At 43.5% G+C, this 13,326-nt stretch overlaps 1 protein-coding gene across 2 annotated transcripts in view; it reads left to right on the forward strand.

Annotated features, from left to right (window-relative positions):
• The first annotated feature begins 7,830 nt into the window (after window positions 1-7,830).
• DRP2 (dystrophin related protein 2) overlaps window positions 7,831-13,326 on the forward strand; it is a 30,433-nt gene continuing 24,937 nt past the window's right edge. For both annotated transcript variants that reach the window (XM_064463116.1, XM_064463117.1), the window contains exon 1: window positions 7,831-8,191. The gene's annotated coding sequence lies outside the window, so the exon portion shown is untranslated. The remainder of the gene's footprint in view (window positions 8,192-13,326) is intronic.

Below are 13,326 nucleotides of genomic sequence, written 5' to 3' on the forward strand. Positions count from 1 at the left end.
TACTATCTAATCACTGTGGTAAATTTTGTAGACCATTTTCTATTGCAAGCATATGCTCAAAGACTTGACTGACCACAGCATCTGCTCTGAGGCCTAAAATGGAAATAGTCAAGATCCATCTATTTCCTAGTAAGTGACAAATCAGTGATTTACCTCTAGTGCCGTTTCCTGCCCGTTTTGTAAGGTGCCTGCCATATGTATGCACTATGAAGGTGTAGCAGAAACAACTGTTTTATAGTACCGTTTCATAGAAACTGCAGGAGGAAAAGTTCATTTAAGGCTCACATTCATGTTGCCAGTCAGCACCCCAGAATATTTACGTTTAGGACAGGCCTGTAATCTCCCTCTGAGGGGATTATATGCAATGTGTTTCGCTAGAAAGAAAGTACATGCTTTCATGTCACTTTCAGTCTGCTCTCTTTAGTGTGTTTTTTCTTTCTAGAAGATGCTGTTTCAGTGTCCGAATTTCTAGTATCAACTGATCCCTGGGGATGCTGGTTTGTGTCCTGTCTCCCCATGAGTAAAAGTTGATGACTTGTTCCAATATCTGTCTGACCTCTATTCTCTGGAGGCTTCTACATGCTTTCAATTTAGGGGATTTGTAATATTACAAGCAAGTGAGGGCAGTGGTCATTTCTAGTAGCCTGCTTAGATGCTTCCAGAAAGCAAGGCCTTTCCCTTTAGGAAAATTTCTGTGTGGGTATTAGGTAGGATTTCAAAACCCAAGACCAGAATCCTGTCTGGGGTAAGCAGACATAGCGCCGCTAATTTCTAATGAAACTATGTTGAGTTGCACCAGTTGAATATCTGTCTGGTCCACAGTTCACAGAACCAAAGCCATTAACCCCTCCCGTTAGGCACATTGGCCTGAGCATTATGGCTCTGAAAATGCAAACCCCTTAGGCTGGAGTTAAGCTGAAGTTTTTTTTCCTGAAGCCATGTTTGCTTTGTGTTTCTGTTAATCATTATTTTATTTTGTGGGAAGAGACAAGTTTGTGCATTTTTATGCATCAGGCTGTGTTGCCCTTTCAGAGAGGGCTTGCTCTGAAAGAGTTAATTTCAACCTGTCTTCAGCTGGAATGAAGAAACTGGTTCTTCTGTGTCCCTGCTTTCTATTCTTTTGTTGGCCTACTTCCCTCTGCTTGCATTTTGCATTCCTAATGCTATGAATAAATCAGGACCCAAGGATTTAGAAGGTGGTACAGCTGTAGCCATCCAGAATATTGAACTTCTGAGGCTTGTACTGCAGCTTTAACAACTGCCAATATGTGTGCTCCTGAACTCTTCTAATAACATTTAACTGGTACCAAAATAAAATTCACTTTGCCATTTTTATATAACGTTTTAAGGTTTTTGTGCCTCTACCCAGCATCTCCTCACTTGGCTTCCTTTGTCTTTTAGTTAAAGCTCAGTTATAAGCCCTTTAGGGCAGGGCAATCGCCTCCCAGCTGCTGTGTCAAAATAGTTTATCACAAATCTTTGCACAGAGGAAAAAAAAATATGGGAAACTGAGGGATCCGACCCGGCTAAGAGTTCATCTTCTCTACAGAATCACAGCATAGTGAAACTCCTGTCTGGCTGTAGTCCTAGATCCTCTGATAACTTGTCATTAGTAATACACACTGGACTGCTTTTATTTGTAGCTCTGTAGCTCCTGAGAGAGTGTGTGAGGGAGCTCTTTATGTGCTCTTTAGTCAGAGGATACATCCAGTCTGGGTGAAGAACAACAGGCATTGGTAACAAGCTTGCGCTGGAGGATGAATATCTTGAAAGAACAAAGTCTCCAAGTATTTTTTTCCAGGAAAGATGATTTATGTTGTACTGATGGCTTTTCCTCATTATGGCTCTGCTTTTTAGAACAAACATAGTGATTTTGGTCTGATAAAGGTTTGATTTCACCAAATTTTGCTTTTGACTGAGAAGGTCTTTTATGACCTTCTTAGCATATGGTGATGTAGTTCTCGGCACAGGATTCATGAGATCAGTATTTAGCTGTTAGACCTGCCTGAGTAACTCTCAGGTAATTATAGTTGGCAAGGGAGGTATGGAAGTATATAAATAATGTTCGGTAAAGTGCGTATCTTGTGATGCTGCTGCATTTCTCTGCTTCTTAGTTTTCTGTCTTGTAGAAGTAAAAAGTCTGCATAGCAGATGGTAAGATTTTTTTAAAAATACCTTAATTATTTTGGCATCTGATTTCCATTTTCAGGCTCACTACAGTCTTGCACAAATGTAGAAACTGAAACAGTTGGTCTTCAAAGAAAGCTGCAGGTACCTTACTATTTTAATTTTGACAGCATTTAGAAATCTGCAGGCTCAGGTGTGGTCCCATTCTGCAGCTTTATGAGTTGAACATGCATCAGACAAGCTTTGGTACCTGCCAGAAATGTGACACAAAATAGACTGTTCTAGTACAGGCTAGGTGATGGGGTATTAAGTCACTGTAATGTGGCTGAGCTCCTGAGCCTCAGGCATTGGGTTTAGGTGCGAATTGCAACAGATACTTTCAAAAATTTTATTCTCTGCCTAATTTGGATTCTTCCTTTAAATAATTTGATGCTAAGCTTCTTGTGTATATGTATATTTTTATATGCAGTGTATCCCCATGCAGTTTGACTCACTCTCCTCCAGTATCTGTGCTGCCTTTAAGTCTTGAGTGTGATCTCTGCAGGAAGAGACTGCTTTCTGCAGGTTTTCTCCCAACCCTCTCTAGAGTCTCTAGGCCTGTAACATTCCCATCATGGTTTGTTGTACACGGATCACTAAGTAGTCTCCTTTCTCTTAGGGCACCTCTGTTCTATGTCGAAGTGAATCTTCAGCAGCTCCTGTGTGATTGCTTTCCTGCTTCTTTGTGTGCACAAACAGTAAATAAGGAGGGGGATGGAAAGCACGTTGTAAATGTGTTGACAGCTTTTGAAGAACAAAACAGCCCCTGAAAACTGCCTTTCTGCCTTCTTCTCTCCTGCATGTTTTTCCTTCCTTTTCTACCATTTTCTCCGTTCTTTTTTATTTCTCCATTTCTCCCCCAAATTCTTCTACCCTCTTTTGACACCCACCCCTCATTCTTTTGGTGCCCACTGCTCTAAAAAGACTTCCTGCCTCCCCTTCTCATGCTCATTTGGGAGGGGGGAGTGTTTCAATCCCTATGCAAGAACAAATGAAAAGGGGGATTCATTCTGTTTCTCAGTGCATGTCAGCTGTCTGCTTGTATCAGTTCTCTACTCATTCTTCTCTCTCACCCCAGGTACTGTGCTTTTAGAAAGTATCCTGCTGTTTTTCTAAATGCTTTCAGCAGGGTAGACTCTGTGCTTGGAAGAATTTTGTGCTTATTGATGCTAGCAAAGGAGGCGCAGTTATTTATTTGACATCAGTTATTTAAACAAAAAAAAAGGAACAGGATGGTACAATATCTGGGCAACCATTTTTGTATTCTTTTCAAGCTGAATTTAGGGCTCCCAATTCAAGTTTTGTTCCTTCTTGTTGAAAAGAGGCTCTTTGTGCTCTACTCACAAGCATGTTTTCCTATCTAATGTACTGGAATTGATGGGCAGCTCTGTCCTTTGTGTGAGATCTGTTCCTTCTGGCTTTCCCTTCACAGGTAGGCACAGCATAACCACTGAGATCAATGGTCCTACATCAAAACCAAATTACTGCAATTTCGATATGGACAGCTGTGCGAGAACTCAGTCTCATCTGTTACTTCAATTAGGATGAGACCCAGATGAGGGAGCCCTGTGTGTCAGGAAAACAGGGATTCATAGGCTCTTGGAGAGAAACAGGATTTCTGCAAGCCATAAGAGACCTTGTCCTGGCTCACAAGCCTTTCAGCAAACCCTTCCTCAGCAGCTGGATCCACAAGGATACTGTTGGTGTATGGCTCTAGGGGAAGTGCTCTTTTTTTCTCTCTCCCTGGATTCTCCTTTTAGCAAGGATGTGCTTTCATGTACATTATCAGTCAATGTTTAGCTCTCTTCTTTGGTTTAGGTGTTCGAGGTTTGGAGGCTGTTAGGGATATCAATTACTTGTTTCTGCATGTAGGAACTTCACAACCTCCGGCTGCTTCTCCAGCACTAATTTGGGAACCAAGCTCACCATGCTCCACCAGCCGCTTCTCTTGCTCAAAATGCCACATGGATGCCTCGTCAGAGGTTGCTTGACAAAATGCTGCAGCACTTTATGCAAGGCAGAGATCAGCTTTATACAGGTATATGAACATGCTCTATCCTTCTGCGTTCCTTGCTGCTGCTGCATCATGCTCCCTGATGCTTTCCTTCACTTTGCATTCTCTGTGTGTGTCCTTGGTAGTGCTCTATATGAGGGAATTTTGAGAATTTATTCCGTGCTGGTAAATTGTAATCTTCCTTGCACAGTCTACATTCTAGGTTCCTAGGTGAAGCATCGTTCTTTAAAATACTTTTAACTGGGATAAATTGATAAATCTGAGCTTTACTCAGAAAGGGAAAGAATGTAGCAAGGTTTCCAAATGATGGTAACAACGCTTCCTCTTCTGTACAAGAGGGAAGATGATCCTCCTCTTTCAGGAGAAGTGAGATTTCAAAGGAGGGAGTTGCAGTGTTGGAAGAGCAGAGGGAGTGTACATTTTGGAAACAATTCTCTGTGACAAGGACCGTTTTAGAAGAGGAAGTTAATGGGTGGAAGGTTATGGGAAGCAAAAAAGGTAAAAGTAATAGCCTTTAACTGTGTCTACTCCTGACACCTGTTGAAAATGTGAATGCTAGAATGTTAATGTTTTTACTGGTTGGTAATGCAAGATACTTAGTTTTATGGATGTTCCAGGTTACGAGTGATTTGGCCAAATTAATACTGACTTTAAATAAAGTGAAAGTAATAGAGACTTTAGGGTCAGGCCAGCCACAGCCCTTATTTCTAGCTTTTAAAAAATTTCATACTAAAAATACTGTTAGTATATCTCCATATAGCACAGTTTTCACCAGTCATTTTCAGCAAATGCATTTGTATTCAGGGTATTCTGCATTTTGTGACTGTCTATGTTTAGTCAGTGTGGCTGATTTCACAAGTATAAACTGGAACCTGTTTGAATGATTTAAATTGATTTAAACTCCAGTGTTTTAAAGGGAGTGATTCTGGTGTAAATTAGCATCTGTTTCAATTTCATGTTCATGCCTAATAAAACCTGGCTTGATTTTTCTATATTGTATGTTTGTACACTGTATTTAGCATTGTGCATATTGAGATGTCCCTGTTGGGTAGGTGGAGATTTTTAGTTTTGCTAACAAGGTACATATTTGCCATTTAATAAAGCATAAAATGTCTGAAATGTTTTGTTAGGGAAAGGCATACAGTAGGTACCACTGTGTCTTCTGGAAGCTGGGTTCTTGGAGTTCCTTGAGAGATTTTTTTCTTTGGATTAAGTTCTCTTCAGAAGTCAAAGCATACCAAATTTAGCATCCAACCTTGTAAACCTTTCCATACACTTTAAAAAGTTGTAGTGCTTATCTGAAAGGCTGCATTTATGACAAATCTGAATATGACTCCTTGATTTCCTTTGAGTTCTGAATTGCTTGGCTGTTTGTATTAATTATATCCTTAAAGCAGAAGGTATTGGGGGGACTTAGGAAGATGCTCCCAGCCATGGAAACGACTGTTTCACCAGAGATTCTGGTTTGTCTCAAAATTTAAGCTAAACTGACACAAGAGATTTTTTTCCTGCTGCATTTTGCTGCCCTTAGACTGTCAATAACTCAGGATGCACGTACTGCAAAGCACCTTGGTTTTGCGGTTTATGCTGTCAATGTCTCTGTGCTGATGTCTGCCTCGTGCATTTGTAAGTTGGCTTGATATGTACTCGCTTTGTTTATCCATGTTGTCCTATCCCTTATAGATACTGTTGGTGGCAGATGCATGCTGCCGTTGATTTGGTCATGTCTCTGTAGAGTGGTGTGTTTGGAGTTGCCTGGATAGCCCTTCCAGTACTCTATTGGTTTCCCTGTCCTCCCACTCTCCTTACTTAATCCAGGACTTCTTATTTATGTGTGTGTATGTATGCACAAAAATAGCCCAGCAGGGACTCTGCTCATTTATGGCTTCCTATCTGTATCTATTTTTTTGCTCTAAATACAGCTTTTCAGAACAAGTTTTGTTGTATCAGTACAGCTGTTGTAGAAGCAGAAGCTCTTGAAGAAGCTTTTAAAAGCAGAAGGTGTGTAGAGTAAGTATGTATTCTTGGCCTGGTATTTGAAGTATTCAGTGTTGCTCCTTTTGGAACCAACTATAAGGAGGTTGCTATTTAAAAATCTCCTCCTCTCAGTGTGGTTACATGAGGTTTTGATGCATCTTGCCTCACTATGTGCTAATGGGCTCTGCTCCTGACTCCTGGTTCACCTACCTAGGATGAAAGAAGAGGTTCCTCAGGGTCAAGCCACCCACCTGCTGGAGGTTCTAGCTGGTACCACCACGAAGAGCACACTGATTTCTTGAGGACTTTCTCAAATGTATTTTACTGAAGATTAACTACATTTTGACTGCCTTCTCCAGGTTTAAATCGGTGACCTAGAAAAGCTTTTGATCTCTTTACATCCACCTTCCAACAATGGTGTGGGACTAGAAAGTTTTGTTCTTAGGGTCCCAAAACTGGCTGAAAGGTAGACTTGGCCTCCCCACCATGCTGGTCACAGCAGTGGGCAACTGGGGTGGGTTGGGCACGGCTGGTCTATGCAACAGCATTTCCCAACCAACGTTCCTCAATGCCCAGCCCACAGGAAGCCCGATGCCACTGTGAGTAGTTTGCCTGTTGCATTTTCCATCGCTGCAAGAGAGGTGTCTTGGCCAGAAATTATTTTCAGAAATGTAGTGGAATGGTGAAGCTGTTACATATCCATTTGCCAGGTCTGAATGAGCCAAGTGAACCTGCATTTTGAGGTACACCCAACATACTGATGTGAGGAATAAATGGGCAACCTTTAAAAACAGCAGATATATTTCTGTAGAACATGACTGTATGAGTAGAGAATTAACATCTTTAGCCTGCCAGCTCTGGGAAAAGAAGGGCCAAGGCTCATTAAAGGTTGTTCTAACAAGGACCAGGAAGATCATGTTTCCCAAGTTTTAATTTTCCCAGGGAGAGGCCAATAAAGTCTAATAGCTAAAGCACGGGGTGGGATCAGATTTGAAACCTCTTTCTGACGAAGTAATTTAATTCTGGTTCTTTTTGTGTCATATGGGAATAACATCACTGGCATCTTAAGCAGTTTGAAATCCTTGGGTGGAATGATTTGAAGAACTGCAACCTATTTGTTATATACGGACTGAAATCCCAGCTCCAGGTCTGCTTGTGTCCTCAGCTAAGTTTGCAGCTCAAATCTTTCTGTTTCTCGTGAGATGAGACAAGATACCCTGACATTTAAAAAATCTTGGATCAGGATTTCTCCCTAGCTTGGGGAGTTGGCTCTTCCTTTACTTATTTTTCTTTTCTAAGAAGAATAGAAAGCATATCCAAAAATAAGTTATTATCCTATTTTTGCTCCTTAACTTTAATTTTAAAATGATCTGGTTTAAGTTATTAAATCTTATGCCAGACACCCAAATTGCAGTTTAGAAAGGAGTTGAATATGTCTGGCATTTTCCAGCACATACATGGCCATATCTAACCTAAAATGAGAGCCGCCAGTCCTTGAAAGGCGGTGGGGGGACGTTGGCAAGCACTGGGAAGTGTGTCTGAGCCCAGCAGCCTGTGTCAGGTCTCCGGAGGTCAGTCCGCAGTGCCTTTTGTGTATTTGCATTTCTCCCCTCTCCCTTTTCTCTCTCCCTCTCCATGTGTATTTTGTCTCCTCCTCCTGTGCGTGTGTCTGTCTTTGCATCTCCGCTCTTCTCCCTCCGCTCCTTTGGATTGATCACTGGCCAAGGAGACCTCCAGAGGGCCGGGCACTTTGTGGGATTGTCCTTGTTCCTCCTGTATTTGCCGAGTCAAGGGTACATCTTTGCAGGCTTGGAAAGATGCTGTTACTCCTGGTGATGTGATCGCATAGCAACACAGCAGCACGGGGTGGTGGAGGAGGAGAGGCAGGGAGCGTGCAGACAGCGGCACTCAGCCTCAGCATGCGCTGTCCCTGTCACAGGGACTCCTTTGCTGATTCACAGAGGCAGCCCCAGTCCCTGCTGCCGAAGCCCAGCGGCGGCTGCCCCTGCATCTCAGACCTGGTGGACTCGGAAGGTAGGTCATGACAAAATTTGTTTCCCACTCAGATCCTGGGTGGGCTGGAAAAAGGGAAAATGTCGACGGATGGTTAACCTCGGAAATACACTCTTTGGGTGTGTGTGCTTGTGTATATCCGTTCACAGTAACACTGTCCATGTATGTGCGGGTGAAGAAACTTGCAGAGAAGAAAAGAAGGGTGTCAGGGGGACACAGTTGGGAGCAAGAGAGGTGGCCAAGATTGTTTCCACAAGGAAGAGGCTGGGAACCAGTAAGCAATGTAGATTCCCAAGGCAAACAATAGTAGCCAGCATCCCAATTTCCCCAGCTTTTATCCTTTGCACACTGAAGGCTTATTTGCCTTGGCAGTGTTTTTGCCTGTGCTGAGGGACTGCTCTGGCCAGGGTGTGTAGTGGCCTTCTAGCATCCTCCTGGGAGGATTAGACAGCAGGGCAAGGCAGAGAGCCAAATATTGCTTGAGTAGTAAGCTGGGATCAGACTCTAGTCTCAGCTCTGCCCTTTTCATTCACTGCCTTGCCCAGTCTAGCCTTGCTTCTTTATGTGTCTGGCCTCCCCTCCCCCAGCTCCTCCCCAATCCCTTTCACTCGTTCCTCCTCCTCCCTCTCCTCTCTTAAGGCCTTATATTGCCACCGTGGACCTTCCCTTTGGTGCAGGCAGCCCTGACCGGCTGCAGAACATCCTGCAGGAGGCACGGGACCTTTCCTGCTCCCCAGGGCTCAGCACTCTGCCTTCATCTCCATGCCAGACAGGGCAGCGGTTCCCCAAGATTTAGTGCTGCTTTGCACAACAGATTAATATTGGTCCCCAGTCCAGCCCATTCCCTTCAGTCTTCCGTCCAGCGTGGCATCACAGGCATAGAGCTCCAGTGGTGGAATTGCCAGCATCATATTCTCAATGCTGAGGTAGCCTGCCTGTGACAGGGGTCTGGAGCAATTACTCCCACTCTTTTAAATACTGTGCTGCCTGTGGGAGAAACTGATGTTTGTTTCGGTTTGGTTTTTAATGTTAAAAAAAACAATCTCTAGTCAAATCTTTGCTAGTCTGTGCTTAACAGGTGCCCTAATCCAAGGTTCTTCACACCTTCTCCCCTTCTGCTGCTCACTGATCTCTCTGGAGCTGTAAGAGTTCTTGCTTAATTATTCTCTTTAATGGCCTTTAATGGCCCAACCATAGTACCCTACAGCAACACACTATACAAAGTCCCAGCTACAAGGCCAAGTCATGCCGGGAGGGTTTCTGCTTTCCTGGCAGCTGCCTGTAGCATGTGTGCCTGCCGTGGCTCTGGTGCCATCTCAGATCCTTCCCTGTCAGTTCCCCATGCTGAGACCTGCTTTGTCTGCTGCTGCAGGGGTGGCCAGGCAGAGTTCTGGTGGCAGGAAACATGTGATGGCACTCCAGAAAGGGACCAGACTATAGACCTGCAATTTCAAACTATCTTGTTTTGCAGCATTGTGCCCAGGAACGTGGTTGCCTGGAGCATTGGGATGGGAAGGCGCTGGAGTGGGTACTGCGATGTGATGCTGTGTTCAGGTCCTCTTTATTAATTGAAGAAACTAAGATGAAGACCATTTATCTTTGGATTAATACCTGAGATAGATCAATCCTACTTGCTAAAACTGGCTGGGACTGTAACCGTGAATGGGGTTGCTTGGGTTGGAGTGACTCTTTTCAAAACTAAAATGAGATAGGGAAGGGATTAAATGAATGGGTTCAAACAAAAGCCCTGAGTTCTGGAGATGTCTGGTGAATTTCTGATTATAACACTATTTTGAGAAATATATTCAAGGCCTCCACTTTAGGCTAGATGCCTATGATAAAAGCATAAAAGAGGAACTGTAAGTCTCATTAAATAAGACACACTGACCAGAAAGAATTCAGTCTTCAAATAAGCCTTATTTTCACAGGTGTATAAAGATGAAATTGAGCTTTCCAGAATTGAGCCAAAATAGCTCCATCCCATTTTCCTTTGCTGTTTCCCTTAGCATAAGAATAATGTTGCTCTGATACATCTCAAGAAAGGAAAGGAAATGTAACTTAATGTGGCACACAGCCTGCTTATAAAATGTATGGCCTCAGAACACCAGAGAGCCCTGTACATTGACTGGGAGTTTGTTATAAAGACAAACTTTTTGGGGGCAAGGCAGAATATTCAGTACAGAGAAATAGATATTAGTTTGACAATAAGAACAAGAAACAAAGTGTCAAGGAAGCCAAAAGTTAGCACACCATTACCTTGGCTATTGCTATGTGGTGGGTGTGCTCTTCCCACTGTTGCTCATCAGTGATATAGTACGGTAAATGGGTGATGTGTTTTTCACAATGCAGCAAGACCTTATTTCCTGCCTCTAACACCAGGGAAGGGGAAGCTCAGGTTCTTAGAGGTGAAAGACAAATATAAAACTCAAGATTTTTAGTGGTTTTAAATAGGCTGGTTTCAGGGCTATGGGACTGGACCAAGTCTCTGATGAATCGGGTTAAATTTTCGTGGTTCGTTGCAACTTTCTTTTGGTCATTAGGCAAGATATTGCCCCCTGCTGTCCCTTTTGGGAGGTTGGAGGATGTTTGCTGCTTTCCCCCACTCCATTTGCATCAGGTCTACCAGACAGCAACTTCTCTGTCCAGCACAGCGGGGCTGTGTGTTTAAGCTGGGTCCTCAGGGTGCTGGCATAATTATTTGTAGTACTTGTCTAATCGAAGACGGAGGACAAGAGATGGGAAGAATTCCTAGGCAAAGTGAGTTTTGGAGAGAGCAGCTTAAAACCCAGCTGGGAGCCTGAAACAGTGTGTGAAAGAAATTTAGATTTTGATCTTCCCAAATAAATTCTCATCAGTTATTTTTAAAGCAGATAGAGGAGCAGTCAGTTCTGTATGGCCATGCTGTAGGAATGCACCCACACTCACCTGGTTAGCTGGGGGCATCATTGTTCCAGTTTCATGGTGCAAGACTAACTGGTGAAACTGTTCAGCTTGAATTTTTGTGTGCATGTGCATATTTTTTTGCTTGGGAAAATGGAGAGTGAGTGAACTGTGGCACCTGTTTATCCACTGAATTAAAATAACATTTTGGTTATGAGCTCAAAGTCTAAGTGGTCATTTAAGCATGCAGCTCATTAGATGCCCCACTTCACCCACCCTCAGTGAATAAGGCATCTTCAGTGCCACTTGCTCATTACAGACACAGCAAAGATATTATGTTACTTCTTAAGGACAGCTGCTTAATTGAAGGACCCTTCATTCTAATTAATGAAGGGGACCTGGTACTTAGGTGGAAGTGCAGTGCCAAGCCCAGCTGCAGCTTTGGCATCTGGGTTTTTCAGCCCTTGGATGATGGGGTTGTAAATGCCCGCTCATGTGGAAGATTGCTGATGGTCCTTTCCCCCTTTCTTTGTACACAAGAGCAAGCAAGAATCAGGAGACTTGCAGTGATTTTTTCTTTTTTAAGGAGTGTGTTTGGGTACCTATTCCTGGTTTGTAAAGAGATAGAGACTAAGGGCCCATGCTCTGAGAGGGAGTTGTGTTGTTTGTATGCTTGGTCCCAGCGGGACCTTCTCTCCCACCAAATATTGACTTAGTGGGGTCTTGGGAAGTAGGTCTGCTGACCCTTGATCTCAGGCTTAAACTATTTACTTACATGTGCAAAAAACAATTTTTGCTGGAACAGGATGTGCTATTGCGCTGTCAAGGGAGTCTTGCTGTCTGATAGCTTGGGAATGCTCCCTTTGTTAGCATCTACATGAGAGCTGAACTTTGAAATATCCACAAGCCTCCCACCTTTCCCCTTAAAGGACACTGGGCATGCTGAGCTAAAATGTTATTACTTCTCTTGTACAGTAAATTAAACAACAAAAGTCATTAACATTTCCAGCAGCAGGGAATGTGTTTGTATTTCCATTCCCCTCAAGGGGTAAAGGCTGAGCTGCCTTGCCTCAAAATGTTGCCATATTTTTTCCTTCCTATTTTTTTTCCTGCCTATTTTTTTCCAGGCCAAGATCTGAAGTGGAAAGTTTCAGCCTGGAAAGAACGTTTTGGAGGAAATTAGCAATTCAAAGCATAAGCCTTGTGATCAAGAGACCTCTTGACCTATATGCTGTATTTGCTGCCATTATATGTGGTAGAGCTGGAAATTCAACATCTGACACTGGACTCTAGCTTCTGCGGCGGGCCTCTAATCCTGGGGGTTACCTTTAGCCATGAAGGCCAGCTGCAGTGTGAATTCCCTTGATGTCTGGGGAGATTTTGGATCTGGGTTTGTATCAGGAGGATTTTAAACAAAAGCAGCGAAATGGCAGAACTACACTGTGCAGCATGTGCACTGGTGGCAAGCTGTGATCTTACTGTTGGCTGGGATGGAGAAGAGATGCTACAGGAGATGGGGCATAGCCTGTGCACATGTGTGCTGCCTCTCCAGCCAGCCAGCGATGCTGCTGCAATGGGCCTGTAAGCAGGAAGAGCGCAGAGATCACTGAGCAGAGCAGTAAGTTGTATGGTAAAGATAAAGCAGAACTGGTTGAGAAAAGGCTAAGCCAGCTGCCTTTTTCTGACTGCCTGGAAAGAAGTGGGGTGAACCAGGCCCTCCAGTACTGAATTTATAACAGGTACAGCTCATGTAGGAAGAGGAAAAAGTCAACCACTCTGTTTTGAATACACCCTAATGCCCAAGCATTCAACTATTGAAATGTAACAGCAAAACTTTGGGCTTCATTATTTTTCAACTAATGGAGACGATTATCATGGTCTCCAACTAGGATAAACAGTTGTGGCTTGGTTACTAAAGTGTATGGAAGCTGTAACACAGCACTGTGAACCACCTAATGCTTCATTTCTTAAGGTGTACTAAGAGCAGAGGCAAGTATTGGGTGCTTTTCCTGTGTGAAGATGAAGAACAGCATTGTGTAATGGGGCTGTACCTGATCCTTCTGAGGAAGGGTCTGATCACCTCTGGGCCTGGAGTGGGGACTTCCAGCAAAGAGCAGGTGAGACATGCCAGCGGGAAAGGTTTCACTCCTTGCTCCGTCCACTGTATGGGTTCAGTGCCCCAGCGCCTGCTCTGTGGTCACTATAAGACTGTTTCTTGTGATGTCTTACTGTGGAAATTCTCATCTGCTTCTGCTCATGTGGGCCTCAATGTTTTC

Source organism: Phalacrocorax carbo, chromosome 11 (genome assembly GCF_963921805.1).
Source record: "Phalacrocorax carbo chromosome 11, bPhaCar2.1, whole genome shotgun sequence".
Lineage (NCBI taxonomy): Eukaryota > Metazoa > Chordata > Aves > Suliformes > Phalacrocoracidae > Phalacrocorax > Phalacrocorax carbo.